Here is a 7,796-nt window from a genome sequence, read left to right as displayed (position 1 = left end):
ATGGTACGATGATAGAAGTTTGTTTAGAAAAAAATAGTATAAAATATGGTACTTGAGGTTTTATTGAGTGAGTCCTGATGTCATGATTCTGTTCTGATACTTTTTATCTGTATAACTATGAGAAAAAAATAAAAAAAAAACCATGGTATCATGAAAAGAACATTGGATTTGGAATCAGATGATTTTATTTTAATTCCCATCACTATTATTTCCTAGCTGCATGATCTTAGGAAAATTAGTTAATCTTCTCTGTCCTTCACTGCACTTGTAAAATGGAGGAATTGAAACAGATGACCCCTACTTTCCTTTAAAACCCTAAATCTTGGATTATATTTTCCTGTTTCCCCAAGTTATCAAACTTGTTTATGTTTTTGCTTCTGTCTTCCCACAAAGATCTAATATGGCTTCATCAAGAAAAGTTCATAATAGACATATTCCATTTCCTTTTTGAGAGAATGTCTAGAGTACTCAAAAAATTGTTTAGACATAGTCTTCCTGGATTTCAGCATAGCTTTGAACAAGGTTATTTATAGTTTTCTTGTGGACAAGATAAATGGTAATCAATTAAGAGATATTACAGTTAGAGGGAAATTGGCTGATTGAATGGTCAAATAATGTCAGCATAGAGAGGCTTCTCTAGGAATTCATCCCTAGCCTGGGCTGTTTTACATTTTTTCAATGACTTGAATGAAGACAGCAGAAATATTTGTCAGATTTTCAGATGACATGAAGCTGGCAGGGAGAGTAACAAAATTCATTCGATGATAGAGTCAGGGGGATTCAAAAATTTCTTGAAAGGTTAGAATAAGTTGAATATAAGATTGTAGGAATAATATTAAAGTCCTTTACTTGAGACTTTTTCACAATTAGGGAATGAAGTGAAATGTGAATATGCAATGCTTCATGTAAAAAAGACACCATGGTTTTAATAAATTTCAAATTCAATTTAATATGATTCGATGGCAAAAAACCCAAAATAGTTGATATTATCTTTGATTGCATTAAGAGAAGCATAACTTCCAGCATTAAAAAAAGAGTGTTTCACCATCTTTTGCCTTTGGTCAGACTACACATATTTTATTGTGCTTTATTCAAAACATCATATTTTAGGAAGGACATTGACAAGCAAGGATTTATCCATTAAAGGAAAATGATCAGAGTAGTGAGAATGTCAGTGACCATGCTATCTGATGACTAGTTGAAGGAATTGGGAATATACAGCTCACATAGATAAAAGTTAGTGAAGACTTCACAACTGTGATCAAATATCTTGGCCTGTTGTGTGGAGGAGGTAACAAATATGTTTTTCATGGCCCAAGAAGTTAGAACTAGAAGCAATAAGTAGAAGCTGAAGAAAGAAAGATTTGGACTTATTATAGGCAAGAGAAAAAATTCCTGGCAAGTAGAACAACCTAAAAATGTCATAAGCTAAGTCAGGAAGCATTGAGTAATCCATTTTTGAATGTCTTATGCAGTTGCGGAATGACATATATTCTCAGTGCTAGAGAGGACACTTCTGTATAGGTATGTATTGGATTACTTGTCTTTTGTGATACCTCCAACTGAAATTCTTTATCTAAAGGCACAGCTAGAAAGTGTCAGAGTTAGGATTCTAACTCCAAATCTACCATCCTTTCTAATATGTCAAACTTGTTCAAAATATCAGATCTCATCATTTTCATTGTTTTTTTTTTTTAACTATAAGTCTCCTTCCACTATGAGTTAAAGCAATTATGCAATTATCACCTTCTGTTCAGTTTTTTTTTTTCCTTGAGTTGATTTGTAATTGTGCAAATCTCAGGGATAAACAATTGCCCCAATTTACTGTAATGTGCTCTAAAATAGATAAGTTCATGAACTATCCATAGCAAGGAATTACTTGCAGGAGTAACATATGAATCCCAAACCCCAAATATCAGAGTGCAATCTTTTGAGCTATAAATTGATTAATAAGGGTGATATATTCATTTAGAAAATCAATATGACATTATAGAAAGAACACTGGACTTGGATGCAGAAGACACCGAGGGTTTTAATTTTACTTCTGATAACATCCTCTTTCCTTACCTTGGCTAAGTCAGGTAGCTACTCTTGGCTCCTTTGGAAAATGAAACAGTTGAACTAAATGAAAAGGAAGCAGTGTTTTTGATATTCACGCCTTTTTGCATTAATAATGTTTAATGCTGTTTTTTTCTATTATAATTTCAGATAATAGCTGTGTGGCAAATTTCTATAAACTGTATTTTTTCCACCCAATTAACTACTATGAAAATTAATGCTTGCAATGGTCCAATTCTAAATGTAGAAATATAAGCTAAGAAGATTATGTGAATTACAGAAATAGGCATTTTTAAGTACCAACTAATAACATGCTGCTATTTGGTTTTCACACACAATTTCATAATAGGTACCCCCATATAGGGCTTTATAACTATTATACATAATATAGTAGAAGCAATTCCTATTCAGGGATGGATTGTCTTTTGTGACCTCAAAATTGTCTTTCAATTTTAAGATTTTAGGAGTCCAAGACTCTATATCTGGGGCATAGTTATAGACATCTCAATTTTTCAATCTTGGATAAGTCTTTTTTTCTACCATTAATTCTGTTTCCTTATATGTAAATTGAGTTGAGGAGCAAAGAATACATTTCTCAGAGATTTTAGAAGGATCTTCTAAAATAATCACATACTAGAATCACTTTGTATAATATAGGATAAGATTCTGAGATTTTATGGTTTTATTACTATATAATTAAGTTCATTAAAATGGAAAGACTACTAGGCTTAGAGTTAGATACTTGAGTTAAATCCTGACTTTTTTATAACCAGGAAAATGGTTATAAAACCATTTTTAAAATGGTTTTGAGACTGTTTCTAGGTACTAAAAATGAAAATGATAAACTTTTGTTGTGAGAAAAGTGCTTTGCAAACCTTAAAATGCTGAGACAATATGAAGTATTAAAACCTTCAGTTATCATATAATGTGAATTGGTTAAATTGTTTTTACTTACAAAGTGCTATTTATATGTGTGATTCATTTCAACATTTATTCAGTATATGTGGTTCTTGGTGCCCAATGGAACAAAGTCAAGGAGTCTTGGAGAAGGGAAAATAAAGACAGACTGATTAGACTAGGAAATTTGTCTTTTCATATAAAGAGAACTTTACCAAAGGAAAAAGAATACTAGCATATTGGGGGGGGGGGGAAGGCAGCTCACTCTCCAAAGAGTAGGATAGTGGTAAGAAGGAACATAAAAAATTATCCCAAGACCATCCCCAATGAGCCTCTCTCTTTTCTCTAGAAAGATATTTGTGGCTTATTTTGAGGCAACTTCCCAATATAGTGTAGTTTCAGAGTCTAAGACACTGCTCTTAGAGAACCAAGATAGGAAAGTGTGGGTGGTACTACATTTCATAATCCCAAGAAAGTCCTCACTTAGAGACCCTGATCATCACAGAGGGAGAAACTCAAATAATCACAACATAGACTCCTAACACCATGGATGCTCCCATTCAAAGATGAGAAAGAGACCAGTGGAAGAATACAGATAGAAAAGTGGAACTGAAGTCAGCCAGTCAGGATGTTCTATTCATCACTGTGGCCAGAGTATACTCTTTATCATCATACATTTTGATTGGGGGGAATTTATCTGTCTATTTATCATCATCATCATCATCATTGACCTATGCATGCATACATATGAATATAAGGGCAATATATAATTGCAGTTATCTGAATATGGAGAGGGAATGATTTAATTAAGCATTTCTTGCTTAAGGAGAGGCAATATGCAATGAAAAATGTTTTTGGTTTGGATTTAAAGAGGACCAGATTTAAGTCCCAGCTTCAATAATTGTTATTTGTGTGAACATGGGCATATTAACCTTTCTTTTTCCTTCCTGAGACTCAATTGTTTCCTCATACATAGACAAAAGCTTGGATTGGAATCTAAATGCCCTCTGAGGAACTTTAAAATTTTAAATCTATAAAGCTATTATTTCCAGCCTTAAATGGATAATAGCACCCCTATTATATACTCTTTTTGCTCTCCCCTTATCCCCAGCTTAAAGTGTTTACTCCTACTTCAAATATCCCTAGCAAACGATCTGATATTTTCTTTGCCCTCATCAGGGACTAAGTTTTGATTTCCTTTTTCTATGTACATTTTTTCCTACAGTATAATTTAAGCTCCTTGAAGGTAGAGGCTGCATTACAAGTGCATATATGTTAAAAAAAAAAGAGCATTAAGAAAGAGGATATATTGTACATAAACACATATATACATGCACATACAATTATATATCTGTGAAATTTTCTCTCTATATACTTATATATGACTATAGATATCTATGTATCATATGTACATGTATATATATACTCCAATACATGCATATCACATTTAGGTGAGCATGTATATATACATAAACATATATATATATATATTATATATATATATACACACACACATACACACATATATAGTCCCTTTCCTCAAGGGGTCCAAATTATGCTGGGAGTGGAGGAGAATCTGGTATATACATTTAAATAAAATAAATGGTAGCTACTGATGAGGGCAAAAAGGCCATTAGGCCAAACCATTTAGGAAAATTTGAAGTGAGGAAAGGAAGTAGGATATTCAGGCAAGGGGTTTCATCTCATTTTGCTAGTTTAAAGTAATAAGAAAGTAACTAAAATGATTCTTAATTATCAGAATGTCCTATTTCAGGCTAGTAATCTTGGGTTTATAGATTTAATTCTGTAAAAGACTTTAGAAGCTACCTATATTTTAAATGCAATTCATTTATCTATCTATTATGAAGACAAGTAATTTGTTCAAGTTTAAAAAAAAGTAATAAATATTAAAGCTGGGACTCAAAACCAGGTTTTCCATACCTAAATCAAAACACTTCCTATTGTATATGACAAAGATTGCAGTTTAGACTTTCAAAGGTGTCACTTGTCCAAATCCCTTCTTGATAATCATAGGATTACAGATTCAGAATTGAAGGGAACTTCTACTAGGATAGAAGGTAGAAAAATTTTGAGGATCTTCTTCTATTTGCAAATCATACATCCTACAAATGATCTCTTTCTTTTAACAGTTCACTTGGCTCATCTTGAGCATTGATTAGTATTTACTGTAGGAATGGATTAGAATCAGCAGGGGAGATGATGTAGAGAGCGAAATGAGGTCATGATTACAGATTTTTCTTGATCTCTCCTCAGTCTATCCTTGGAGATGCATACTTGTATTCACAGTTTAAGGCATCAGTGAAAACTCTTATGTTTCTTCCTCTTATATATCAATTCTCTACTCCTACAGAATATAAAACAGTAGCCTCAGATTCTCTGGAAAATAATAAGGCTCAGTTCCTTCTTCTCCCAGTCAGAAAGGAATGGATCATGTAAAATGTTTTTCAGTCTGTTCACCTCCACGGGGAGGTAAAGGAAGAAAAATCCAAATCATCTTCTTTTTTTTTTTAGGTAGGAGACATGCATCAAAACATCCCTAATTAGTTTGAATAAGTCTCTACAATCATCTCCTAGCAAAACGACAAGGGAGATGAAACTGATGTGTTTAAAATGTGTTTTGAATTAAATAAACAGAATAAAGAGAACAATTTATACAATGCTTTAAAGGAAAGCAACATGGCAAGAATTCTGCCCAAGGCATTACAATGGACTGATAGCAGAAGACATCCATGTCATTCCCCTTGATAGACATATTCCCTTGGAAATAGATTATTGGTACAGAATGAGATATATAAAATATAGATATACTAACTACTAATGGGTTAGTATGTTTTGCTAACCTCTGCTTTTCTATTTCAAGGGTAGGTTCTATTAAGATTTAGGTATCATTAAGAAGTTATAGCAATATTGTTTTTAAAAATGAATTTTTAAAAATGTACTCCAGAGTACAAGTACACAGTGGGAAAACAAAACAAAGCAAAACAAAATAAAAGATGAGACAACAGCAGAGGACCCGAGTGCTCCTGTGCACTTTTCATCTAACATCTTGTATAGTGGTGAATAGGTCACTTCTTCATCAAACATGAGGAAGATGGTCTCTAAAGTCCCTCCCAAATCTACATCAAAGAATCTATGATCATATGCTCTCCAAATCAATTTTCTTTCCAAACTACAGGACACAGAACTAAATACAATAGTCCAGATGTAGTCTGACTAGGATAGTGAGACTCTCATCTTCTTCCTATACTTCTCACTAATGTGGATTATATTACTTTCTTAACTGCCACATCATACTGCTGACTGATAGGGAATTTGCAGTCCACTTGAGAACCCAAGTTTTTTTTTTTTTTTTCAGTTAAACTTATTAGCATATGATACCTGTCTTTCCCACATGGGAAAGAATTTTTAGCACAAAGAACAGAAATAGCAAGTAAAACTGTCAACAGTGGAACGGGCTGTGAAGAGTTATCACTGGTGATTGTCTGGCTAAGGCTAGATAGCCACCAGCTGAGGGTGCTGAAGAAGATGTGTCCATTTAAAATAAGATTTAGACTAGATTGGGGAATCTTAACCTAGAATCTATGAACCTGTCATTTTCAGATGTGCTTATAACCAAAATCCTCATCAAACTATGTCAACTATAACAACGATCTTCTCTGAACATAGGTAGACCAGCACTCCTAATAACACACACACTTCATGGTTTGTAACTGACAGCTTTTCAAATGCCCTGCTGCTAGTTACAATGATGGTGATAATGGTATTTGGTCAATGCTTTACAGAAACTAATACAATTTCTTCATGTAGAGCTCCCAAGTGCAATAATGAAAATTTCCTTTATCAGTACATTATCAATTCATACTATTTGTTTTACCTATTTTTATTTGAATTGCTTATTTGCACACCCTTAAGAAATCATAATGATTGTTTCAACTGATATGGTACCAAGGTCATTTTTTCTCTAGGACAATATCAACTTACCTAATTTACTAATGGGTCAAAGTAAAATGTAATTCATTCTAACCCAGATAAAATAGTTTATTTTAGGAGCTGAAGAAAAAAAAGAGACTTTTGGTTTGGGTGGAAAATAAATACTTAAAATTCTTGATACAAATGTTTCAGCAAACATTCTGTTTTAAAAGAGGTTTCATTGATTTGATTGGCTCAAAAGAAAAACTGAGGCAGAGGGAAATTAATTGACACATTGATGACAGCCAGGGCCTTCTCAGGGCCTTTGCCTCAGCCCTGTACTTTTGGTAAAGTAATATCTAACTACTACTATAGATACAAATAAGCAAATTATGGTAGACTTCTATTAAATGGAAATTATTAAGTTTGAACTTTTTTTTTTTTTTCATCAAGCAGAGATACTTTCATCAAGTATCAGAAGTTATTTAAATAAACAAAGTAGAAAGGCAAGTTCTGGGTTAGGAGTTAAGTGACCTTGGTCTCAAGTAACTTGTGGGTCTCTGGATAAGCCCCTTATTCACTCTGAGTTTTTATGCCCTGATCCATAAAATGATTATCTCTAAGGTATCCTGTATCTTGAAAATGCTATAATTATATAAGTTTGTATATATATAAAAAAAAGATAAAATAGAAAGCAATGCATGCTAAGTGTCAAATGAATGGTAAGACTTAATTTGCTGAAGGTTGCACAGTTTATAAATAGCAGAGTAAATCCCTAGTGTATGAAGACTAGCAACAACAAAATGATGGGACTGAATTCTATAACATTACCACATTATATCATGACACTTCTGATTCATCATATTTTCCTTAGGCAACATTTTAAACTCCTTAATGAAAATAGGAAAAGA

General features: G+C 32.9%; 1 protein-coding gene across 2 annotated transcripts in view; it reads right to left on the bottom strand.

Moving 5' to 3' along the window:
- The window catches only part of COL22A1 (collagen type XXII alpha 1 chain), a 578,696-nt gene that overhangs the window by 236,980 nt on the left and 333,920 nt on the right, over positions 1 to 7,796 (bottom strand). The gene's annotated exons all lie outside the window — the stretch shown is intronic.

This window comes from Sminthopsis crassicaudata, chromosome 1 (genome assembly GCF_048593235.1).
Source record: "Sminthopsis crassicaudata isolate SCR6 chromosome 1, ASM4859323v1, whole genome shotgun sequence".
Taxonomy (NCBI): domain Eukaryota; kingdom Metazoa; phylum Chordata; class Mammalia; order Dasyuromorphia; family Dasyuridae; genus Sminthopsis; species Sminthopsis crassicaudata.
This window is presented reverse-complemented; position numbering and strand designations above follow the sequence as displayed.